General features: G+C 35.4%; 1 protein-coding gene across 4 annotated transcripts in view; it reads right to left on the reverse strand.

Annotated features, from left to right (window-relative positions):
• The window catches only part of MAGI2 (membrane associated guanylate kinase, WW and PDZ domain containing 2), a 1,283,361-nt gene that overhangs the window by 671,084 nt on the left and 584,539 nt on the right, over positions 1-27,738 (reverse strand). The gene's annotated exons all lie outside the window — the stretch shown is intronic.

Raw genomic sequence — 27,738 nt, forward strand, 5'->3', positions numbered from 1 at the left:
ATATTCCATCACCTAGCTTTTGAAAATTCTGAGCCCCACATATGTCCTATGGGGACTGATTTCTAAACTAAAATTTAAGAAATGTAGCCTGACACCTTAACTGTATTTAGGGAAACATTAGTACTATCTAGGAAAGCCTGCAGTGCCTATTCGATATGTCCCTTCTCTGATGGGTCTCCTCATTTCACCTAAAACTCCTAACTAACCCATAACTGCTCTGCGATTATATGTCTTAATGTCTGAAATTTATTTTGAAATGCATCAAGAATAAATGGATTGATGAATGGATACAGGAGGGATGGGTTTTAGATAGGTGATGGAGCAAATAGAGTAAAATATTAACAGTAGAATCCAGGTATATAGATCTTCACTGTAAAATTCTTACAACTTTTCAAGATGTTTAAAAATTTTTATAATAAAAATTTGGAGAAAATACAATAGAAAAGGAAGAAGTAAAAATATCACAAATGAAACAGTACAAATTATTAACAGTGGTTATAGCTGAATGACATAATTATGGATGATATCAATTTTTATTTTATTTTGGGATTTATAATTTATCTGTATTTTTAAATTTTCTACAAATAAATTTTTAGGTAAGGAATAAAAACATGTTTTATTAAGGACTTAGGAATCAGATTCCCATAAATCAGACTGCTGGAGCTGATGTTTTTTGATGGAGACTGATACTAGATGAGCTTTGAAGAGTAGGTGTGGGACTGTGTCAGCCTAGGGATAGATTTACCTTCAAAGTTAACTGAGTGGGGGAAGAGAATGAGCCTAAAGGGGCTGTGCAAAGAAATTATATAATAATATTGAAGTGTTTTGTTAATGAATTCTAAAAAACAAAGAATTAATAGGGATGGAAAAAGAGATACAGAGTGTATATGAGGCTGATGAGGAAACCCAGTAACCTACGTACCAAAACCTTCGGTAAGGAGGCAGTTATATAACACAAGCCCACAGCACACTCACACACACACAGCCACAGTTGTTTACTTGAGGCTTTTAAACAAATATGCACAGTGAAAACACAGTAATAGAATCATTCTAGTAATTATTTATCTTTCTGAGTTTCATGTCACTTTCTTGTTAAACAAATCCAGTAAAACCAATCATTTTTCAAAGGAAAAACACAGAGCATTAGCATTAGAAAATAATATATATAATTCTTGCGTTATAGTAAAAAAGTTTCCCTTATAATATTGTAATACGCTTGTTGTTAGACCAGAAGAGAAAATATCTATATTATACTGTGAAACCACCATCAAGACAGATCACTTGCCATGTTTTGAGTAACAGACTCAGAGTGTATGTAAGTATAAGATCAATTCCTTACCACGAAATAAGAAAAGTTATCTCTTCTCTACTGAAGTGCAAGTATTGAGGAACATCTTTAAAACATGAGGAAATGACAAATTTTTATTTAATATAATATTTCTACTGTCAGAGTCATGTATTCTAAAATGGTAATTGACTGATAAGCAACAAAATAGCAACAAACAATAGTATTTGTATTTGTATTTTAAATTCATATACTGTCTCAGTAAATGTAAAATGCACAATAAATTGTAAGTAGAAGGACATAAATGGATTGGGCCTATTTTCTTCATATCATCTAAGAACAATAATAGATGATATCATCTAATACTTATGAATGAGAATTCGGACAGAGTAATCAGAAGCAGTAGGATAAAGACAACAAAGTATGTTTAACAGACCATGATCTCTCAGTACAGCAATATATAAAGCAACATGTGATCACTGCAGTTGCACAGAGGCAAATGGAAGTTGGTACCATCATCTGAATCTATTTTCCTTTTCCTTACAATTGGTAGAAACTAGACAGTAAATTCAGACGTTCAAATACCACCAGAAAAGCCTCTGACTGGACCAAGTTAGAAAGAACACTAAACCCTGTCTAAGGAACCAAGAAGAAACAGTTGCCTGAAGAGGCCTGTGTTCTTGACCTACCTCAGCTAGTCATTTTTTGTAGGAACAAGGCAAAAGAACATGGCATATTAATTTCATTTATGGCCTCAATTATTCATCCTCTCGGGTTCATTCTCTTGTCAGGAAGACTGTGGGTTCTTCCTGTAAGGGTCAGGTGCATTTGGCCATCCTATGTTAACTTGCTTTGGACAATAGAATGTATCAGAAGGTGACAGCTGAAAACCTACTCTCAAAGGGCTTTATGTGTTTTTACTTTACTTCTTGCACTTTGCCATCGTCACCAGGACATGCCCAGATTAGACTGTTGGTCCTAAGCAAGGATGAGAAACATGTAGAACAGAGCCCTCTCAGCTAAGGTATGTCAACCAAGGCTCGTGAAGAACAGAGCCCATGGTCAACCTGCAATTAGGTGAGTGCTCCCAGCAGATACCAGTAGAACCAATGAACCAAGCCCAGCCTAGTTCAACTGAATACTTCACATGTGTGAGAAATAAATGTTCTTTGTTGTATGCCACAGTGGTTTCGTGATTGTTACACAGCAAAATCTAACTGATACATAACTTAACTTTAACATCTGTTTTAGTTTCCTTATCTTCATAAGTAGATGGTAATTTTTTTTTTTAAATGGCCCTTTGTAAAAGCTGTACAAATCTGTAATACATAAAACATCCCAACCTAGCACTGCTTGTTTCAAAATGATTGGCAAACAAATTCTTATCCTTTGATCTGTCTGTAAATTGTCCAGCAGTTCTATGATTTTTTTGCTGATGTTTTAAATTTGGTAAGAATTACATTATAATGTAGATCAAAATAACTTACATTTCATTGTTAGAGAAAGTCAAGCCTCTATATTATTTGATGGCATCACATATGAACAATCTTGATGAAGGACTTTAATAAAAGTCTGCAGAGCTCCCCTGAAGTTTTATGTTCTTTTCAAGTAAACAATAGCAACAACAACTAACTGAACCATGATAGAGGAGAAAAAAACTTAAAATACACTATAATTTTAATGACTTTATGCAAAATATTCAATATGCTCTAAATAACCTGCTTGTTTTTTACTGTGTTGGTCCAAGCTGTCTTTTTAAAATATTCCATGCCATACTTTTCTTGATACACTTTGTAAAATCATTCAAACATTACTCAACTTATTAGACTGCATTGATTTTCTTAGTTCCATCTTACTAATAATACTTCAGAATTATCCAACAGAGAGAACTGCAATTTTGGATGACTCACATTTTCACAGAACAAATCTTTGTAAAACACATCGTCACTGATGACTGCCTTTATGTGAACTGCTAAGTAAATGCAGATTTATTTAAATGAACTCGCTTTCTTCATAATTTTAAATTTATTTATTAGAAATAAATAAGGGGAGTAGCCTTTTTAAAAACACCATTTCACTTATTTTAATATTAGAAAATTTATTTCTAGCGTATATAGCCAACAAATTACAGGAAAGAGTAGACCAAATATGCATGAGGAAGCAGGGAGAAGATAGGTTCTTTTTACATACAGAAAGAGAGGTACAAAAAGATGTAAAATTAAACACTGATGTACCATCCCATATACCCAAGGTGAATCAAATGTACTAATACCTAAATAGTATCACATATAGTTAAATTTGTACTCTGAATACACTCCCTAAAATTCTTTGAAAGTGATAAAATATATCATTTAGTGCCACATCCTCTTCCAACCACGTCTTCTGACAAGATCCGGAGGTGGAGAGGAAGCTTCAAGGAAGGCGTCTTCTGGGGAGAGGACGTGGCATGTGGGTGGGAGTAATTGGCTTAATGGGAATATCCCTTCTCCTCCTTGGAGGGGTATCTTGGGCCATAAATCAATAACTAACCTGGGAATGGTAAACAATGTTCTCACTTCTGAAGAAATCCTGATTTCCCCAGTCCGGTCACTATCACATGTGCCGGATGCTTTAACAAATTGTTATTAAAAGAAGCTAGGAAAACTCCCCCTGGCGCCCCCAGTGAGGAATTTACGGAGGAACCAGGGAAAGCTGAGCTCACGCAGCCGCCTAGCCTCAAGTGCCCCCGCCTACGATTGTCGAGGACAGGGAAAGGCCATCGCCCCTTGCCTGCTGTACAAGGACCACCCTGGGTAGCACATAGAATAAATGGCAGACTATGGCATCCCCCTAAAAGGGGCTAACAGTATGGAAAGGCCACCAGACCCTCCTCTGCCTTACACAGGTGCTTACAACGAGAACAGTATCAGAATAGTTAATGTAAACGGAAGGCATGCTCAGTATGAGAACTTGCCCTTCATGAAACCCTTGGCAAGTCAGCGGCCACGCCGGTGCTCGCTCCCAAAGAAACAAAAGAAAAGCATTCTTAAGCAGTTAATCAATAGCTATGGCAAAAGGCACTGTTTTCTTAGAAGAAAATGGCAAGAAGAATATAATAGCTTAAGAATAGGTCCATAGTTAAAATATAACCATAAAAAGTAGTAACCACAGGCAAACATTATATAAAATTTCTGTCTCACAAACTAATATATTACTGCTGCAAACAAAGCCACATCTGTCACTTTATAGATCACTGATTTTTCCTTTCTCCTCTATTCTAAAAAATAAGTCAAAATTGTTCCATTCTGATGAAATCGAAACTTGTATTGTTTAACCTGTGAATAATATTTCTTGCTTGCTAACCGAAAAAATGTAATCGTAGCCAAAAAAGAAAGTATAAAAGATTATGTTGATTCTCAATAAAGTGGAACAGTGTCACACCACCTGCGAGTCGTGTAGTCTTCTGTCTCCCAGCGCCAACGCCTTGCCCACCTTCGGCACCCCTGACTCCCGCTGCGGCTGGACCGCGGCAATTTAGGTTTCCAATGAATATCTAAGAATAATTTTTTTCTGTAAAGGAAACTTGGAGATATATTTTGCAATTGGTTAGATACTTATTCCAAAAGAAGACTAACACTACTTTAGAGGGACTATACCTTAACAGAGATTAACATTAGGGGGAATAAAAGGGAACAGAAACTTACTATTTGAAAACACTGCATAACCAGATTTAAATGTCAGAACAATCTGCAATGCATGCTTTATTCTCATTTGTACTAGTGAGGAAATTATCTCAGAGAGGTCATAACCTCTGGTAGAGCAGTTCTTAACATATGGTCCACAGGCCCCTGGGGATTTTCAAGAACCTTTCAGGGAACCTACAAGATCAAAATAATTTTCATAAAAGTACTAATATGTTATTTTCCCTTTTTCTCTGTGTTGGCTTTGCATTCTGGTACAAAAGCAATGGTGGGTATAAGTGCTTCTACCTTATCACAGATCAAGGCGTTGGCACCAAACTGTACTAATAGTCATTGTATTCCTCACCACCAGGCACTCAGGAAAAAAAATGCAGCCATTTAAGCATGTCCTTGATTAAACAGTAACTATTTTATTACATCACAATTCTTTTTTCTTTTTTTTTAAATATATCTTTATTGATTTCAGAGAGAGGAAAGGAGGGAGAGAGAGAGAGGCAGAAACATCAATGATGAGAGTCATTGATCAAGCCCACAACCGGGCATGTGCCCTGACCGGGAATCGAACCTCGATCGCCTGGATCCCAGGTAGACGCTCAACCGCTGAGCCACGCCCGGCAGGGCAACATCACAATTCTTGAGTAAACATCTTTTTAATATTCTGGGTGACATAATGGGAAATGCACATAACTCCCTCTGTCTCTTATCAAAGTATGATGTTTGTCTCAAAGAAAAGCGTTGGTTCAACATTGCTTGAGTTGCAAGCTGAAGTAGCCACTTTTTTATAGATTACTATTTTTACTTGAAAGAGTGACTGACAGATAAACTATGATTACTCAGACTTGGGTATCTGGCAGACATTTTCTGGAACATAAACAGTCAGTCTGTCACTTCAAAGAAAATAACTGACGGTGATTCTTGCCAATGACAAAATTTGAGATTTGAGCTAAAATTAGAATTTTGGGAAGCTTCTATCAACCACTGTCAATTTGACAGCTTCCCAATACATAGAGTCTTTTCTGATGAGATTGGGGCTGAAATTAGTGATGTGATATTTATAATGAAAAATTTCAACATTTGAAAGGTCTGAATAATTCAGTGAAATGAGTAGTGCATGGCATGGTGTGACAAACTCATGGGTGTATATACAATGATTCAAAGTGCAAATTGCAGCAATGGAATTAAATTTAAGTACGATAAATTCACTGATATGGGTTCCAATTCTGTGCCACAACTAACCTTTAAGAAACTATTGCTTAGCAAGTGTTAGTGGAGCATCATTGAAGAATACTGAAAATTTTCTAAAAAGGTATTAAAATATCCCTTCCTTGTCCAGTTACATATCTGTGTTAAGACAGATTTTTTTCATATACTTCAACATTGTATTTTAACAGATTAAATCCAGGTAAAGGAATCCAGGTGTCTCCTATTAAGTCAGATAATAACGAGATTTATAAAACTGTAAAACAATACATCCTTTTCACTATTTATTTTGTTTTGGAAAATATATTTTTTTGTCATGAAAAAATTTGTATTTATGCTAAGAAGTAATGGGTTTATCATTATTTAAAAGAATTAATATTTCTAAAATAATTCAGTTTTAATTTCAAGCATAATAAATATTGATAAATGTCACATTTTTAAAAGTCTCTTTGGGATCCTTAATAATTTTTAATAATGTAATTGAATCCTGAGACCAAAGCAGCTGAGAACTGCTATCTCAGTGGTAATGGAAAGTGTATTAGAGCCCTGCTTAGTCTGACCAGAAGCCCATGCTTTGCCCACTTGACTGCAATGCATTTCATTAAAAATACACTACAGAGCTTTATATTTCTAAAAAATAAAAGCATTATTCTCTAAATATACCATATTCTCTAAGTATACCAAAGAAAAATATTTGGCACCATAATGATTTAATGTTATTTTAAATATATTTTATATTTTTATAAGCCATGTAACATATGCATGACTCATATTTAAAAGAATTTAAATGACATTTATCAGTATTATTTAAGTCATAGAGATCTGAAGCAATTTTCCCTATTTACCTGAAATGTGCTACTTGGAAGAGCACATGATTTTTCAAAATACTGAGAATGTAGTCTTGGAGCAAAAGTGAATTATACTAAGAATTTGTTCAATTAAGAATTGCCATATCCTTAAAATTTGCTTTTCTAATATTTTATGTAATATTTTAAGGTTTTTTTTCTGGTAAGACATATGCAGTCTTAATTCTTTAGATATATTTCTAAGCAGGGCAATTTATATCTTTTTAGGTAAACATATCTGACTTGTTAAATAAGTCACATTATAGTATTTATACCTATATTTCCATTATCAAGAATAATAGATTTAATTAGTCAATTTAATTAGTCTGTCTTAATAAAGTTGCAGGCTAATATCAGATTTCAAAGGGCTCATTTTATATTGGTATGATTAAGAATGGTGTGATGATTTGAAAAATAAATTGCTCAAGCTTCATACCCAGTGAGATCTAAAAGGATGATCATGATGGAAAAAGGATGGTTCAAGTAGAAAGTTGTCTTTAACTTCATCAGAATATATAATAGAACTTTAATATATAAACCAATATATATTAATAACTTAAATATTGAGAATGAAATAGATGAGTAAAATGTGTTACTGAAGACTGTTTCACATGGCTTAAAACTAAAAGAATCTTAGATGAAAGATCATTCAATTTTGGGGGAGAGGAGAAAAACAATAAGAGAGGAGAGAGAAATAATAGGCTGCTACAGCAAAAATGAGTAAATAAGAAATGAGAAACTATATAAAAATAGAAAAAAGAAAAATATGTAACCCATTAAAAATCTACTGCATTCCATAGATGACTTACAGATAGAAACAAGAAGAAATTTGGATAGCACAAATATAAAGAATCCAGGAAATAGAAAATGGATTTGGACAATGTATGCAGAGAGGTTTGGCTTAGCTGATCTAATTAATCAATATCTAGACCTCAAAGAAACCTCAGAGACCATTCATTTTGTTTTTCAAGTATTAATTTTTAAAAGCAAGTGAATGATTTTTTCCTCAATGTAATTACATATGAAATCATAATCTATATAACAGAAAGAAGTAGAGCTTCTGTGTTTCAGTTGAGGGAGGGTATTCCTTTAAGCAGCTCTCCAGTCCCTAAATCCCTGACAAAAGAAATCTCTCCACAGGCTGAAAAACACTGGATTTAAATATAGGGATGCATGGTCATTGGGACAGGCAGCAGGGTGATATGAAGGTAGAAGCAAAGATGGGGCAAACATGGGAGTGTTTTAAATATCCTTGTGAAGGCAGTGATAGATTCATGTGTATGTCATGATAGAATGTGATGTCAACACTGAAATAAGAAATCTTTCTGGATTCCCAGGGAAAGTCAGAGCTGTGAAATCAGACAGATCAACACAGAAATCACAAATTGCCTATGCAGGAGACACTGACATATTATCGCACAAAAAGAAAAATTACTACCTCTAATCTTTAAAGTTTCCTAGTTCAAAGTAGCTTCTGTTAGTTTATAACTATTAACTAAGAATCATTCCTAGAGCTTAAACAATTTTCTCTTTTGGAAGAACCATGAAATAAATTTCTTAGTGTTATAATTAGGCACACACCTCCTCAGTAACTGCTTTGTTTTTATTTACTAGGAACTACAAAGCAGTAAAACTACCATAAACTTGAACAGGTTTCCATCTTCATGTTGGTAATTAGGGTCAAATTTCCAGCCCACTCTTGGTAAGAGTATATAACATATAATATCTATCTTGACTACTGGCTTTATTCTGTGGTATATTTTATTATCTTTTTATTGTAATTGCCTCACTTCCTCTTTGCCATTTAATTTTAGTTTTTGTTATCTGGTTATAACACGTATCTTAATATCTTAATAAAATTTCTAAAATCATTTTAGAACCAAGTAGAATATCAATAAATGGACAATATTTTAATCTTGTTTTCTAAATAGTAACCGTGAAGGTATATATATTCTAAAGCAGTTTTTAAATTCTAGAACTAACATTCACGTTCTTTAACCATAGTATTATCTTCTATCATCTATACAAATAGTGGTATTTATAAATCAATACAGAAACCTTTACTCTGCCTGGTTTCCTCATATAAATAATAGTATACGTATGTGGGGTCACTAACCAGTTTAAGATTTGTATTCTGTGGCCCCAGAAAAGAGCAAAACCAGCTCACTTCTAAAGAAGTATGCTCAGAAACATAGCTTAGAATTTTGGCGTTACTGATACCCAAAAAATAAGTATATCAACCTAGATTCTTTTTGCTCAGTTATTAAAGTATACTTATTTATGTGTTTTAAATGATAAAATGAGCATCTTAAAGCTGTTTAAATGTACGATGAAGTAGAGATAATAGTGAAAGCATGCAGAGAAAGAAGTTCCAAATGCTTATAATTGTATTATATATTTACATCGTAATTATTATAATAATATTTGAAACCTAAGGAGACTAAATATCTGTTCTTATGAAAAGATCTTGGTAATAGAAATTAATGCAATAATGCTATCAATTCAGTAAGATTTTATTCATTTATTTATTTATGTATTTATTTATTTTTACATTCAATATCATTCTGTATTAGTATGAGGTATACAGCATAGTACTTAGACTATCATATGTTTTACAAAGCTTTCCCCTGATATTTCCAGTACCCTAATGGCACCATAGTTAGTTATTACAATGTTATTGACTATATTTCCTATGCTGTACTTTACAACTGTATGGCTATTTTTCAAGAACGGATCTGTAACTTCTCAATCCCCTCACCTTTTTCATGCAGTCCCCCAACACCCCACACCTCTGGCAACCATCGGTCTGTTCTCTGTATCTATGAGTCTGTTTCTGTTTTGTTTGTTTATATTGTCCTTTAGATATCACATATAGTGAAATCCTGTTATTTCTTTTTCTCTGACTGACTTATTTCACTTAGCATAACACCTTTAGTGACAAGTGGTAAGATTTTGTTCTTTTTTATAGCCATTTATTATTCATATATTTGATTTTTCTTGTTATTATTTTACTTAAAGAAGACCCTTGAACATTTCTTGTAATACTGGTTTGCTGGTATGAACTCCTTTAGCTTTTTCTTCTTTGGGAAGCTCTTTATGTGTTCTTTGGTTCTAAATGAAAGCTTTCCTGGGTAGAGTAATATTAGTAAAATTGGTTGTAGATACTTTCTTTTCATCATTTTGAATATTTCTTGCCAATTCCTTCTGGCCTGCAAAGTTTCTTATGGAAAACCAGCTGACAGTCTTGTAGGTAACTAACTGCTCGTCTCCTGTTACTTTTAAGATTCTCTGTGTGTCTTGAACCTTTGGCATTTTAATTTTGATGTGTCTTGGGTGGGGATCTTTGAGTTCATCTTGTTTGGGACTCTCTGTGCTTCCTGGACTTGTATATTTATTTCGTTCACCAGGTTAGGGAAATTTTCTCATTATTTTTTCACATAGGTTTTCAATTTCTTTTTCTCTCTCTTCTCCTTCCAGCACCCCCATGATGCAAATATTGGTATGCTTGAAAGCCCCTTACACTATTCTCATTTTTTAAAATTCTCTTTTCTTTTCTTTTTTGCTGTTGTGATTGGGTGTTTTCTGCTTCCTTATATTCTAAGTTGCTGATTTGACTCTCTGATTCATCTACTCTACGTTGATTCCTTGTAAATTATTCTTTATTTCAGTTATTGTATCCTTCATTTCTGACTGGTTCTTTTTTATGGTTTTCATATCCTTTTTTATGGTTTTGAAGTTCTCACTAAGTTTCTTAAGCATCCTTATAACCATTGTTTTAAACTCTGGTAGTTTGCTTTCCCCCATTTCATTTAGTTCTTTTTCTGGAGATTTCCCCTGCTCTTTCATTTGGGACCTGTTTCTTTTTCTCATTTAGGATGATTCCTTGTGCTTGTTTCTATGTATTAGTTTCAGCCACTATGTCTCCTGAACTTGGAAGAGTGGCTTTATGTAGAGGTCTCCTGTAGAGCTCAGTGGCACAACTTCCCCAGTCACTGGAGCTGGGTGCTGCAATTGTGCCCCTTGTGTAGACTGTGTGTCCTATCTTATTGTAATTGAGCCTTGATTGCTCTTGGCATGTCACTAAGAGGGATTGACCCCCAGGCCAATCAGCTTGAGGACCAGCTGTGACTACGGAGGAGGAACTGATGTATAGGGGCTAACCCTGAGGATCAGGACTTGTTTAAGTGGTACTTTGGTGCCTGCTGAGTCTGTCCCTTGAGAGTGTAGCTCATCGAGGTGGTAGGATGGTAATCTGGCATGGTCTGCAGCTGTCCACTGGGTACACTGGTTCTGGGGCTCCCCTGGAGGTACAAGGTCAGCCACCATCTGTGTCCTGCCAGGGGCCTCTCAGCAAGAAATGCAGAACAACCTGCAGATGGTGGCTACTTGTGCTGGGCTTGGAGGTGCCCAGGAGAGGCCAAGCTGCCAACCAAGACAGTCTTCCATGAGTGGCGAGCCTAGGGCCACTTAGCATGTGATATAAAGTACACAGAGGCCAGATCCTGCTTGTTTGAGAGATTTTAGGAAAGTATGAAGCATGAGAAAAAAGAGGCTATGTACATAGAAAAGTAACTGGAAATGGCTTAAGTGGGTCCACATGTTGGGTGGGGTGGGATCTTAGTGAATCTCCAGTGTGGGGGAAAAAATGATAGCCAGGTTGATGGAGACTCAGATATGGTACCTTGCTGCTGGCTCTGTGGGGAAGGGCTGAGCAAAGGAAAAATGGTCACTGTCAGAACTTCTGTCTGGGAGAAAGCTGCCCCTCCAGCTTTCACCTTGAAACTAGACAATTCAGTTCCTATCTTTGTGTCCCTGGTACCTTTTTTTTTTAAGGAAGGGAAAGGGAGAGAGAGAAATAGTAACATCAGTGATGAGAGAGTCATCATTGATAACTGCCTCCTGCACACACCTCCGACTAGGGATCAAGTCTGTAACCCAGGCAAGCTGCGATCTCTTGGATGTTAGGTCAACGTTCAACAACTGAGCCACGCCCAGTCAGGCTGTCACTGGTGTTTTTTGAACTGCTGCCCCAGCAATAAGGCTCAGAGCAAGTGAATTTGAGTAAGTCTATGAATGGACCTTCTAAGGGGTAACTGCCTGGGACTCCAGCAGCCCTCTGTCCCACCCAGCCATAATCCCTGCTGTTTTTCACAGCCAGAATTATAAGGACTTCTCATCCTCACATTGGAACCTTGGGCTGGGGGACCAGGTGAGGGGCTGGGACCCCACAATCCTTAAGGGAGACCTTCACAACCATGATATCCCTCCATATTTTTTTATTGCCCCACATGGGTATATGATGAATAGGTTCTGTGTCTCTGCCCTCCTACCAGTCTCATTGTGGTTTCTTCTTTATATCCTTCATTGTAGGAGTTATGTTCAGCTAGGATTTAGTTGGTATTGAATAATGGTTGTTCTGTAATTTAGTTGTAATTTTTATGTAGTTGTGGCATTTACTTATGGCACCATCTGGACAGGAACTCCAGACAGATATTATTTACAGAAGTTGGGATACTTAACTAACATTGAAAAAAAATGTGACATATTAGGCCAGGGTTTGAAGGTAGAAATGGCAATGAATGTGGGCATTTCCATCCAGGACTTATAACTTGATTGAGAGGGATTACATATAATTACATATAAATAGTAATTATAACATGACACATTTCTTACAAGTCATAGCTAAAGTAAGGATTATTAAAATTCAGGTGAAATTTCTTCTTGTTGGGTGATCTGAGAAGCTTTAAGGAAGAGTCAGCTTTTGAATGGATTGAAAGGATAGAAAGAATTTGATGAGAGTGGGGAGACAATTTCAAGCAAAAGAAACAGTTTATTTTTACAAAGGCATGGGGGGATTACCCACTTTGGCTAGAGAAAAGACATCTTTTGGAGTAATGCAAAAAAATAAAGTAATAAAAATATTACTAATAAAATGAGGCCAGATTATAAAAAGCCTTTTAGGCCAGATAAAAGAGCATGTGAGTTATACTTTAATGACATTAAGGGACTGATTTATAAAGAACAGACTGTGATTTTATTCATAAATACAGTCTAAAGTTAAAAAACAAAAGATAGTGAGTACTCATTCCATCACCATTCAATAAAAACAATACAGAACCTTGTTAATTAGTAAGGTTAACAGAAATAGGCTCAAATCTTAGCTTTGCTTCTTAACCTCAGTATAGTTTTTTAACTTCTGTGTACCTCACTTTCATCAACTCTAAAATAGAAATACTAATTGTATACTAAAGTTGTTTAGAATTAAATCAAATAATGCAGGTAAAGCAAAATACTTGGCACCACACAAGCTCTCTATGTGATATATACATATTGACACCAACACACTTATAAACACAAAATATTACCTATAATTTGTTACTTATCTTGACAGCCATGCAAAAGAAGGAACCACAAATTTTACCTTATCACAAAGTAGCTTTTCATAATTACTGAACAAAAGATAGTAAGTAGTACCTGGAAAAACATCTGTGGTAAATGCGTTGTTGAGAAAAACATGAATAGAAACTGGAATGCTTTTTATAAGACACAGAACTCAAAATCAATGAATGAATGATTAATAAATGAATAAAATAAAATAAGTTCTTGCATTGACCAAAAGACTTTTCCAAGGTTACCCAGACAATTTCTCTATGCCTTATTTGTTAGTGAATACAGAAGTCACTGAAAGAGGTTTAAAAAGGTTACCCAATCCATTTCTCTTTGCCAGCTGGAAGTACACTGACACAAGAGAGACTCACGGAATTCTTCTACTATCGATTTTTAAAACCTACAAAGAAACTGATTTTTCAATTTCCCATGTAACTTTTTCCAAGGTTCAATAGCTTGCTGTGTCAGAAAATCCTCATTGCCTATTAAATCCCTCTTATCTGACCTTTCATGTTCTGATCTTAGTGTCATTAGAAAGTGTCAAGTACTGAATTTTAAAAAATCAACTTAACAAACATTGGGAAAGATTTAGCAATTTTCCTTCATCCTGAATAATTTTCTGATAAGAGTCCAATAAGATTCTGATAAGAATAACTTGCTTACTCAAAGCTTGAATGAGAGAGAATGTAGTTAAAGACTATATTTTCCAAAGATAGCCACAAAAGTATCACCTATCTCAGATGTTCTTCTAGAATCTTGCCTCTCACCCATCAAGAGGTTAAATCTAATGCCCTTCCATTTAAGTTTGTAGCTTTTTTGTAAGTGATGCAGTGTGACTTCCAAAGTAAGGTCTGAAAAAGCCATTCAGCATCCACCTTCCAGGTGAGGGAACCTGGGCCAGCATATAAGTAACATGAGTGTCCTGAATCTTCCATGCTATGCGGATGCCCAGGCAACCCCATGTAATGAGACCACATGGGGCAGCCCTGAGACTACATGCAGAGAGACATATGCCCAACCAGCCCTGTACTATTCTAGCTCCAGTCACCTTGGGGTTGCAACTGCATAAACTACCTCAAGTCTGAACTCCCCAGCCAAACCCTTCTCAAAATCTTGACCCACAGAAATTATAAAAAATAATAAAATGATTATTGTTATTTGAAATCACTGTGTTTGGGGATGATGATTTATGCAGTAATAGTACCTAGAACACTACCTTTATTACAACTCCGTAGAGATATACGTATAAGCCAGCAATTTTCAACCAGTGTGTTGCAAGAATTTTTAAAACATGCAATACCTGACTATTTAATCAGGGGCACTGACCTCTTTTCCCTTAAATTTTCAAACAAAAAATGACAACAGCCAACACAACAATAGTCATCTGATGTGAATGAATCAAAATTATACCTATTTCTTTTTCTCAGATGGGCAAAAAATATAACATGTTTTGGTGTGCTGCATAATTTTAATAATTAGATTATGTGTGTCATGAGATTTAAAAAAAGGTTGAAAAGTAATTGGTTTAAGCTATAAGTCCAGTACTTGTAAAGAAAAATAAAGTTGATAAGCTAAAACCAACATGTAGAAAGGAGCCCTATTATTTTGTTTTATTTTATTTTTAATTGAATTTATTGGGGTGACACTGGTAAAAAACTTATACAGGTTTCAGGTACACGATTCTACAACACATGATCTGTACAGTTACTGTGTGTTCACCACCCCAAGTCAAGTCTCCTTCCATCACTATTTATTCCCCCTATACCCTCCTTACCACCCCACCCTCTGTCCCCACTGGTAATCACCACACTGTTGTCCCTCTCCCTGAGTTTTTTCTCTTTTATTTTTCATTTTTGCTCAGTCACACCATCCTTCCCCACCAACCAGCTGCCACCCCTCCTAACCGCTGTCTGCCTGCTATCTATGAGTCTGTCTCTATTTTGCTTATTATTTCATTTTGTTCATCAGATTCCACATATGAGTGAAATCATGTGGTACTTTTCTCTGACTAGATTATTTCACTTAGCATAATGCTCTACAGGTCCATCCATGCTGTTGCAAAGGGTAAGATTACCTTCCTTTTTACAGATGAGGAGCAGTCCATTGTGTAAATGTACCACAACTTTTTAATGTACACATCTACTGATGAACACTTGAGCTGCTTCCAAATCTTGACTATTGTAAATAACACTGCAGTGAACATAGGGGTGCATATATTCTTTCAAATTAGTGCTTCAGGTTTCTTAGGCTATATTCCCAGAAGTGGGATCACTGGGTCAAAAGGCAGCTCCATTTTTCATTTCTTGAGGTAACTCCATACTGTTTTCCACAGTGGCTGCACCCATCTGCGTTCCCAACAGTGCACAAGGGTTCCCTCTTCTCCACATCCTCATCAACACTTGTTGTTTGTTGATTTATTGATAGTAGCCATTATAACAGTTGTGAGGTGATATCTCATTGTGGCTTTAGTTTGCATCTCTCTATGATTAGTGACATTGAGCATCTTTTCATATGTCCATTGGCCATCTGAATGTCCTCTTTTGAGAAGTGTCTATTCAGGTCCTTTGCCCATATTTAATTGAATTGTTTGGTTCTTTTGTGTTGAGTTTTACAAGGTCTTTATAAAGTTGGGATATTAAACCTTTATCAGATGTATTGGTGAGTATGTTCTCCCATTCAGTGGGTTGTCTTTTCATTTTGTTGATGGTTTCCTTTGCTGTGCAAAACCATTTTACTTTGATGTAGTCCCATTTGTTTACTTTTTCTTTTGTTTCATTTGCCAAAGGAGATATATCAGAAAAAATATTGCTGTGAGAAATGTCCAAGACTTTACTGCCTATGTTTTCTTCCAGAGCTTTTATGGTTTCAGGTCCAACATTTAAGTCTTTAATCTATTTTGAGTTTATTCTTTGTATGGTGTAAGAAGGTGATTTAATTTCTTTTTTTTTTTTTTGCATGTATCTGTCCAATATTCCCAACACCATTTAGGGGCCCTACTATTTTTAAAAATGTCCTTTATCAGTGATAAAGCATCTGAAGGTGATTTGTAATCTCAAAAGCACTACACAAATGCTGAATGATTTGGCTAAATGGTTTGATGAATTCCATAATATAAATGCAGTGCCTCAGAAAAAAAGAACTTTTCTCATTCTTCAAGACTCGGGGCAAATACCATCTCCTTTTGATGTTTCCCTGATACTCCCAGAAAGTGTTAACTATTCCCTCCTCTGTGCCTGCAGTAAGTACATCTTGCACTTCTATAATTGTTGGTTACTTTTTCATGCCTCTCCCTACTAGACCTTAACTTCCTTGAAGACAGTTCCATGTATTATTTATCCTTCTGTCTCTAGATCACAGCACAATACTGTCACATAGCAAGCACTAAGACACGTGTGGTGAATGAACAAATGGACAAACAAATGAATAAATAGTTTCTGTCAGTGTATGTGGCTGTGGCCATGCCCCCCAAACTCTTTAAGCATAGGAGAAAAAATTGATTTCAGCTTTCCAAAGACTCATCGGCCTCTGAAAGGCAATGAGAAGGAAGTCTGTGGTCCCATTTAAATGTCCACACTGAATAGTTCCATCCCCAGGAATCATTTCTGGAAAGTATTTTCTTGCTATTTATTTGCTTTTTTCTTTCTATATGAAAAATCCCTAAAACTCTGAAATTCTCACCTTCCTCTGAGTACATAATATTTCATACTATCTGCTATTTTGTGTGCATGTTTGTTTTTGTCAAATCAAAATTTGGAATATTAGAAAATTATTTCAGTTTACATACAGGAATGAAGAAATGCCAAAGCTTAATGTTCTAATTTTTTTTTCCTATTTATTTATTTATTTATTTATTTATTTATTTATTTATTTATTTATTATTTAAAATTGCCATCCATATTTTTTTTTAAATATATCTTTATTGATTTCAGAGATAGGAAGGGAGAGGGAGAGACAGAGATAGAAACATCAATGATGAGAGAGTCATTGATCGAGCCCGCAACCTGGGCATGTGCCCTGACCGGGAATTGAACCCGGATCGCCTGGATCCTAGGTCGATGCTCAACTGCTGAGCCATGCCCAGCTGGCCTAATTTTTTTTTTTCTTCTTTTAAATCACAAAACTTTATGTACATACTTTAACAAGACTAAAACAAACAGGTCATAAAATCAACTAATATCATTTTTTTGTTAAGAAATTTTTTTACAAATGAGTAAAATTTTCTCCCATGCCAATATTTTAAAGGGGAAATACTGTTAGTCACTACTAAATTTTCTCTTATTTGAATAGCTGTCACATCCTTGTTTAATATCTTTAATTTAAATGCCATTTGAAATATATTGTCCTATCTCTTCTTTTTATTCTTACCTCACAGGCTAATTCCTGTTTTTATTGGCATTTCACAGGCATTCTATATTTAGTGTCTTTTGCAAATTATTTTGTTAATCTGGCTGATTCATCTTGCAGAATATGAATTAAGGTGTTTAAATATTACAACAAATTAGTTCTTTCATTATCTACTGGTCCCACCTATCATAGAGAATGGACTCATTAATTTGGAATTTTTGTTCATTGTGATTTATATAAAATTATGGCTGCTAGTAATTTTACATAAATCTAATTCTATAAAAAAAAAAAATCTCACCCGGGCGGCGTGGCTCAACGTTTGAGCATTGGCCTATGATCCAGGAGACTGAAGTTCGATTCCCGGTCAGGGCACATGCCCTGATTGCAGGCTCAGTCTTCAGCAGGGGGCCTGCAGGAGGCAGCCAATCAATGACTCTCTCATCATTGATGTTTCTATCTCTCTCTCTCTTTCCCTCTCTTCTCCTCTCTCTGAAATCAAAAACATATTAAAAAATCTCTTCCATTATGAGTTAGTGCTTAATGAGTAAAATACGTTACTTTAAATAATTTTGGGATCTGCAAGGAGAGAATGCCTTTTCCTATACTTTTTAAAACTTAGGAGTGAATTGGATTTGAAACTCTAAAACAATTTAGTGATATAAGCAGTCCTTCTGGATAGGAACTAATAGTAAAAATACCCATACTGATAGTAGTCTCCTTTTATTGTGAACTTACAATGTGCTAAGTATTTTCCCAGGCACATTCATACTGATAATTCGGGTTAATTTAGCTTACCATGTACCAGTACCACTCTGGTGCTTAACTTACATTAACATATTTAATCACCACTACAACTCAGAAGCTAGATACTTATATTGTCCACATGGTACCCAGGAGGAAACAATGCACAAAGTTAACCAACTTGTAAGCAGTTGAGCCAAGATTAAAACCCAGGCTCACACCTTAGCTGGGTGGCTCAGTTGGTTGGAGCATCGTCCGGTACACCAAAACATTGTGTGTTCGATTCCCAGTCAGGGCACATACTTAGGTTGCAGGTTTGATCCCTGGTAGGGAAGCATATGGAAAGTAACCAATGGACGTTTCTCTCTCTCTCTTAAAAAAAAGCCCAGACTCTCAAGCCCCAAGGTTTTAGCTATGCCCTTTTTCTTCTCATGCATGCTGCATAACAACCCTATTAGTTTGTTATTTCTGCCCCATTTTACATATAGTAAAATGAGAGTAAAGATTGCTCCAAAATTCCCATGGCTGCTTAGTGCTGGAGCTCAAACTCAAACCTCTACCAGTTTGATTGCAAAGCCTATGTGTTCCCCATAGTACTACAGAAAAGATCCAGTGACAAAAGTGAGAGGAGAGGGCTAACTCTCTCTGGCCTTTGCAGATGAGATAAGCCTTCTGTTCCCAGTTTTCCACTCTCCCTCTTCTGTTGCCAAGCTTCTATGTGACACATTCTCCACACATCACAGCAGTTATTGTTTCCTATTAATTAACATATAATTGATCTTGATATAAAGAAACTTTCTTTCTAGAGGATTTGGAAACTTATGTCTCATTCAACATTCTGCTCTTAAGGCCTGTATACTTAAGAGTTAATGAATCAGGCTCAGAATTGGTAGTTAGTCATAATCAATCAGGACAATGATAATAAGAACTTGTTGTCCATTTAATTGGTACTATCTCTTCCTGTCTGTATTCATTTTATTATTGATGACCACTTCCTAACTCCTTCATTTCATACCAATATTACCTTAATATCCCGAACGATGTATGTTTGGTATTTTACTCTTCTGTCTTTTCTTGACTATTGCTTTATTCTCCCTATTCTACTTTATTAGCACATAGGGCTGTCATTTAACTTGATTTTCAATGTATCTCTCCTGCAGTCACCTGTTGAACAAAAGAAAATACTTTCTTGTCAAGAGTAATTCCTTGTAGCTCCTAAGTTCATATCCATCATATCAGCAATATTGCCTCCACATACCACCTGGGCTGAGCTAGCCTGTAGAAACCAACCATCATCTCAACCCTGTCACATCAATCAGATCTGTGGAAGCAATTTTAAAACTGTGAGCTTCACTCTGTCATCATTAAATGATCCCTTTTACCCACTGCTAAAAATATTACATGCCTTCTGACTTTGTTTAATTGTTCTCAAAGAACAATTTAGTAGACTGTCATTGTCAGTTAAAGTTTTTGAAGAGCCAGCTCTCAAGCAGAAACCGAAATGATAAAGCTCAAAAGATTAACATGCAGCCCCAAAGAGGGCAATACTAATATAGGCAAAGCTCCAGAGTGCTATTGGCTTCATATCCAGCTGTGAGATTCAAACTCTAAGCTCCCTCTTCCAAGCTCCACCTTTTCTGAGAATCTTCTTGCAGGACAAAATATCAACTTCTTATATGTTCAATTACAGGAGCTTACAGACCCTGGGGTTAATTTCTGCCTGGATCATGCTCCGTGGCTTTACTCAGTTTGAAATTTGGTGCCAATGAATGCTTAATGAGCTCCAAAGAGGCAATCACCAGCACAGAAGTGAATTTAAATTTCACACTAATGCCAGCTAGTGCTTCATGGGCAGAACTGCAGCCAACGAACCTACATTTTATAGCTGTTTTTTCCACATTTGCATTTGGATTTTCTTCTATACAGCTAACACCTCAATTTGTTTTTAACGCACATTGCTCTGAAGTACAGGTTTTAATGTTCTATACAGATATTTCGTTTTGATTTAGTCTGATGGTTTTCTGATTTTACATAAGGCACATTAATTTTCTGCCTCTTTTCCCCCCAATCCCCACTCCTGATTTTCTCCACTTTCGCTATGGAATAAAAAAGAAAACACAATTGGATAAATTATAATCTAACATGGAACAGCCTAATTTTTCCTGATAGCAATAAAAGACAAATAAGAATCATATATCATTGTGCTTTATTTTGCCACTGGTGATCATGATGGTTTAAGGAGCGACCACTAATCAATTTCTAAGACCTTCCAAATGTCAAAAAAGGGAATCCAAATGATAGACTAGAGGAAATATACCAGGAGCACTTAAGCTTCACAGCCAGGCATGTCAGTATCAGGTTGATGATAATGTTCACCGTGCTTAAACTGGGCAGTTTTCTTATTTTTCAAAAGAATTCTCATGGCTTATACATGGCTTGTACCACTGGCAAGGTGGTAACAATGAAAAAAAAGTATCTTTTAATCTTGACCTGGTACCATTGATTTCTCTCTAAGAGAATCAAATAATGAGATTTTATACAGTGCTTCCCTAAGGCCTAAGCTAAACTGGAAAATAGTATTTTACTACCTGATATTCATTTTGGATCTAAGTAGTACAAGGGGCCGTGTAAGAAATTAATCATTTGAATCATTTATTCATGTTTACTTGTACACCCAATAAATATTGAAAACTGCTGCATTCCAGTCATTATGGGAATCAGATGAGGTGATAAAAAACCTTAGAAACTGAGTCCATTAACAAGGGGTTTGTCAATAGCAGCGATGGAGGTCTAAACCGGAGGAAAAAACATTCTCAAATAAAGGATAGTTCAGGGTTATTTAGCTTTCTGTTGTAAAATATTCTACTACTAGTCTTCAGTAAGTTTGGGAATCAAGAAGGGGTCCACAATCCTAGGAACTGCTCCACTTGGCAGTCTCCCCACATCACAGCAACCCTGATCTCACTAGCAGGTTGGTCTGCTCTAAGCATAGCTGCATCTGTGGTGGCTGAGCTGGGCTGGGCACAGAGCTGAAGGAAGCAAGAATGGGGACGTGTCAATAGAAGTTAGCACAGGGCCTGGTTTCCTGCCAAAGGCTTTCAGCAACATGGGAACAGGTGGAAAGGCAGTACATTCTTGTTCTAAGCCAAGATGTTAAGTTTTTACATGAGAAGTTTGAAAAGTACATTTTTCTGCATCTCACCATATGGCTACTCAACTGGTGCACTTCAGAATTTCATGATACTATACGTGTTCAATATCAATCATTTCTCGGAGACACATTCATTTAAGACTGAGCATAATTCCATCAGAGTTATAAGTTCTTTTAACATTAGCTTTCCACTAGCCTCAAGAAATAGAATATACCAGCTATTAGTTTCCCAGTGAATGAGTCCCAGTTTTAATTACTTTGAAAATACTCTCCCCTTGAATATTTATAGGAGCAGGAGGGGGAGGCAGTGGAGTTGGAACAAGAGGAGGAAGAGGAGAGGCAGGAAGGGATAAGAGGAGAAGGGGGGAACGGGGGTAAGAGGAGGAGGAGAATGGGGGGGATACTTCCGTAAAAACAAGTATTAAAAATCATCCTTCCTTAAAGCCTGGATGACAAATATTGAACTTTTGAATTATGAAACTTTCATGTACAAGGTAGAAAGACATTTTTTTTTAGTTCATTGACAGCATATGTAAGACAAATGACTAAAAAGAAAGCTTTGAAATCAAATATAATCCAGTGATAGAGGCTTTTGTCTGGATTTGCTTTCAGTCCTATGATCTTTTGTTGCACTGCCTTAGCATTTCTCCCAATCTTATTGAATATGAGGCAATTAATTAAGGCATATTATGGAAAAGTAAAGCACTCAAATGATAGTAAATCTACATATAATGTTTGATATCAATCCCATGTTCTTTGTGTCTTTAATTTTATTTTTCTTAATTCTATTATAAATTATATTACAAGTCTTAATTCTATTCCAGGTAATTTGAACAGGGCATTCTTTTGTGAATAAACAATTTGTAAGGTGCAAATGCTTAAAAGATGGAAATTTCTGTGAAGTCAAAAAGCCAATGACAGAACTTAGTCTAGGCTCTGACTCTGAGATAAAATATATCAAACACAAATTTTTTTCTTATTGGCTATTTTAAGTTCATTCAGTTTAACATAGACTTTGGTTTTTCTCCAGTATAATCAAGTTTAAAGTCAAAATTCCTTTTCATAAGGGTTTTGCCTATTTCAAAAACCTTGTTTCTATATTTGGGTAGAAAGTGCTGTGATAAGCATATTTATGAGGCTATTTATTTAACAGATATTTATCAAGCATTTTCTATGTACACAAAACTAGGTACTACTGAGATTGTAAAGATGTTAGTGATGAAACCTGTTCTTAAGATACCGTTGTAGGAAAAAATAAAGCAAGCACATAAATAACCAAAATACAAGCAATAAAACATATTGTTCAGTGATATAAAAGTGTTTTTTTTTTTTTTTTGTTAAATGCTATCAGTGTTCAGAGGAGAGATGATCCTCACCTGAGTCCAGAAGAGCAGGGAAGTTTTTCAGAAGCGTTGGCATTTAAGCAAGGCCTTGGCAAATAGGCAGGATTTAGATACATGAAGTTCAGGGAAGAAAAATCTAAGTGGAGGGAAAAAGAGGGCTGAGCTATGGAGGTACGGAGGTAGGGCACTATTCTAAACACTGGTGATATTACAGAGAACTTAACAAGCACAAATCTTTGTTCTCAAGGACCTTATGTTCTGGGGAGAAAATGGAAAATAAATATAGGAAGTAGGTAAATTATATGGTATGCTGGAAGATGATAAGTGCAATGGAGAAAAATAAAGCTGAGTGGGGAATGTGGTTTTGCTTTAAATGAGGTAATCAGGATAGGCCATAGTCCAAGGAAGACATTTAAATGAAGCGAAGAGAAAGCACGCCCAAAGATGGCACAACGGGAGTGTTGATTAAGTTGTTGGCAGAATAAGGATAGATTGCAGAAGGCCTCAAATGCCAAGTTAAGGAGTTTGGATTTCATTTTAAAGACACTGGGGACATGTTAACAATTTTTGAAGAAAGATTAAAAAAGATCTAGGCTGTGCTTTATGTAGATGACTCTGGCAGATAGTTTAAGTGGAAGGGAAAAGGAGGCAGGGAGATCTCCTACCACATCCTCCAAATTAGGATGTAGAAAGACTATATTAATGGTCTAGGAATATTTGGCTTATATAAACTATTTATTTTTATTCCTTCCTTTAATATGTAGAGAGGAATTTTACATGTCAAACATGACTCTAGACTTATGAGATGAATTTAGTGAACAAAACAGGCAAATATTCCTACCCTTGTGGACCTTGCATTCTAGTAGGAGGAGTGAGACAATACACATAATAAGCATAACATAAGTGATAGATATAAGTAAATACAGCATAAGCGTGCCACATGGGAGAAGGTAATATGTCCTCTGAAAACAGGATAGAGGAGGCTATGGGGCCCATGAGAGGACGGGGGCAGGGGAAAGAGGGCTACAGGGCTGGTGTTGGCCCTTACCAAAGGCAATCTTCAAACTTCAAAAAATGTTATAAAAATGTCTAAGCTGACATAAGGCAGGTATAATAAAAAAATTGTTTAAATTTTAAAGCACATCAATATATGCAATGGCCAAAGAAACACAAATGTATTTTTAAATTTCATGCCTTAATCTACATGAATAATGATGTATATTACCCCTAAGTTACACTAGGAGAGATTCTAAAAGTAAATAATGTTAAAGCTTTGTCTTTCCAGACAGAACCCAGACAAATATATCCCCAAGGAGAACACATTGGACTTTAAATGATAAAGAAAAAGAATGTGCTTCTAGAGTCCTTGATTGCCATTAGAAATAAAACAGTGACATGTCCCTGATGTATAACAGTTAAGTACAAAGCTCTGTAAAAAGTTGAAGAAAATTAATGCTCACATCAAGGGTAATTTCAAGATATCATTTTGTTCCAGTGACAAATTATTTTTCCAAAAGCACAGGCTATAAGTTTTTCAATGATATTTTCTAGCAACATATTTGTGAGTCAGATCAATATATTTATTATAATGATCTCTCTCCATGGTAATTTTAAATAATTCTAAAATTAGACCTTCAAATGGAAAACTTTTGGAGTGGTACTATTTGAATAAGTCTTTTGATTCCTACCCAATAGAAGGACGGTGAAAGTCCAGCAAGTCTCACACTGAATGATCTATTTGGCCCTCTCAAGTTTCCAAATTCATGAGTACATTTAGCAACTACAACTCTATGTCTACTCACTACAATGAAGTATAATGGGCACTAAGTTGTGGTATCAAAACAAGATTGCCCAATGTAGAAATAGATTACAAGACACAAGGTAATATTTTCTAACAACAACAACAAAAGAATTCCTTCTTTGACAAAGGTGAAGTAATTCATATCAGAAAAACTTCTGGGAGATAAAAATTATAAATTCTGGAAAAACTACAGTAAAAGACTTTCTGAAGGTTCTGGGAACCAAGTAAAAGGAGGTAGAAACTAAAAAAAAAAAAGAATGGTACTGGTGAGTTTCCGAGGATTCTTATTGGTTTTTGCCTCAAGGAAGAACAAACGCAGCAGTGTAGAGTGACTAGAAGTTAGATAGTTATCTTGTTTTATGATTTGGAAAATCAAAGATCAATTTAGGGGGTACTACAGGTCCTAGGAAATGAAAGAGGACATTCTGTGCCATTACCATTTAATCAAAGATCAAGGAGAGCACCTGGTCAACAAAGGAGTTTATTGACTCAGAAGTGAGAATACACACCATGGGGAACCATGGGTTATCATCTCACATATTCTAGAATTTGGGCTTATGTTATGTTCTTTTGGGGACTGTTCAAGAAAGCTTGGTTTTGCTCTAGATTCGATTCTATTAGGAAGAAGTGAAGGTAATTCTAGGTTTGAGAATCTTAATATTTTTTAAGACTGCTAATGAAGCAGCAGTCACTTATATTAGCCACAGAGGGGAGTTTAGTCATTTTTATGGATTGGACAATTTTCTTGTTTTTGTCTGGTTTGGGATATGATTAAAGAGTGATCTTATTTTTGTCTTGATTCATCATGGTCATAGGAAAGCCTTGTCTGATATTCGTATTCTGACATCTTTTTTATCTTAAGCAATAGAGTACGACAGCCTATTGTGAGTGCCTAGCTAACTCGCAGCCACACAAAGTCGACCTGTTGTTTCCAGGCTAACTCCTAGCTGTTAAGTTCTCCTTTCCTCTTCCTCATCTGGAAAAGGGACAGTCACAGAAGAAAGCTTCAAATTCTGCTCAAAATTCTGGCTGATTTGTGAACTACCTGTATTTGGGCAGAGCCCATGTAGCCTGGTTAAAACTAAAAAGACTAAACATTTCAGGAGCTATCCACTCTACACAAGACAGATTGTGAACAAGTCTGGTTTTCAACATGTAATAGAGTTTGAAACGTCAGCATGATTAACAACCTACTAAAACAAAAATAAACACTTTCAGGAGAACATAGCAGAAAGCAGAGCAGCGTTCAGTACACAATTAGAGAAGAGAAGAAACAAGAAAATGTCACCCATACAAAAGAATAAAAGAAATCCATGAGCATCACCACAAGATGGCCCATATGATGGAATTAGCTGATAATTATTTTAAAGTGGCCATTATAATATGTTTAAGGACAGAAAGTAAAATAATCAGTGAACAGACTGGAAATCTCAGCAGAGGAATGAAAACTAATTTTTTTTTTTTTAATTTTAATTCAATATCTGAAAGAAAAAAAAAAAATCACTGTCTGGGCTTTATAGCAGGTTAGAGAAAACAGACCAGAGAATCAGTATTAGTAAACCTGAAGTGAACTGATAGAAATGATCCAATTTGAAGTCACAAGAATAAAAATATTAAAAGAAATAAATATAAAAAAGAAATAAACAGAATCTCTGTGATTTGTGGTACAACATTAAAAGGTATAACATATGTATCATTGGACATAGGCCAGAAAAAAAGAATGGGAGAAAAATATTTTAAATATTAAAATAATGGTCAAAATTTCCCCAAATTTGGCAAGAATCATAAATTTACAGATTTAAGTAGTTGAGAAAACATCAAGAAGAATTTTTTAAAATCCTAATCATACTCAAACAGTTGAACCCTAAAGTAAGAGAAACAGTTTGAAAGCAGTCAGACAAAATGATACATTAATACATGATAGAATGTGGTTACAAATGATGGCTAACTTGTCCTCAGAAAAAATGGAGGCTGAAAATGAAAGGGTGCTGAAAGCAAAAAACCTTCCAATGAGAATTTATATCTAATAAAAATACCCTTTAAAACTGAAGGTGAAATAAAGGGGTTTCAGATAAACAAAAACTAAGTGAAATCATCACTTGTAGTATGCAGATCCATACTACAAGAAATGGTAAAGAAAGTTTCTCAGCCAAAGAAAACTGGGAGAAATTTGGATATTTAGGAAACGATGAAGAACACACAGAATGGTGAATACCGGTGAATATAAAAATAAAAGAAAACAAAGTTAATAATAAAATAGTTGTTGATAATTAACTCAAAGAAAACAAATTATACTTCCAATGTCCACTGTGAAGTAAATGGACTTGCTGATCAATTTTATATAAAGTTAAAATAACTTTGAGTAGTGTCTGTTGAACTTCTCTGGATCCTTAGATGCTCAAAACTGTGTCAAGTTTAGCAGCAAGTACTAATTTTAAGGGAACTGCTTGTTAGCATTACCAAATTAGATAGTCTTGTTACAAACAGTGAGACCACTTGGGCAATCAATATAAAATGCATCTCTTGTGAAATTAATTGGAAAATTAGATTTCATGTTTAAATATAAATTCTAAGTGATTCACTAAAACAGATTAAAACAGCTTTCAAACTAACCATGTCAGCTTTCTTCACTACATGCATCTTCTTTTTTAAACAAATTTAAACAAACGGAAGAATGAAGGCAAATATCCTGACATTTAAGATCAGCCTACTTTAAGAGAAGACATTCATTTTGATTGGAGTAACCAAGTTATTTGCTTTAATGCCCCTCATTGCTCTAATGTGCGTTTATGCACCTTGACTAATGGTCTCTGTTATGAAATATGTTTATAAGGCTCAGAATTTGCTTTTACATGTACTGAAATTCAACTTTTGCAGGCCAAGGTAGTATCATTTTTACCATGCCCAAAACCCTATTATTTAAGTCAGCAGAGCATTTGAAGACTAGAGGTTTAACAACAA

This window comes from Miniopterus schreibersii (assembly GCF_964146895.1).
Source record: "Miniopterus schreibersii genome assembly, chromosome: 9".
In the NCBI taxonomy this organism is placed as follows: domain Eukaryota; kingdom Metazoa; phylum Chordata; class Mammalia; order Chiroptera; family Miniopteridae; genus Miniopterus; species Miniopterus schreibersii.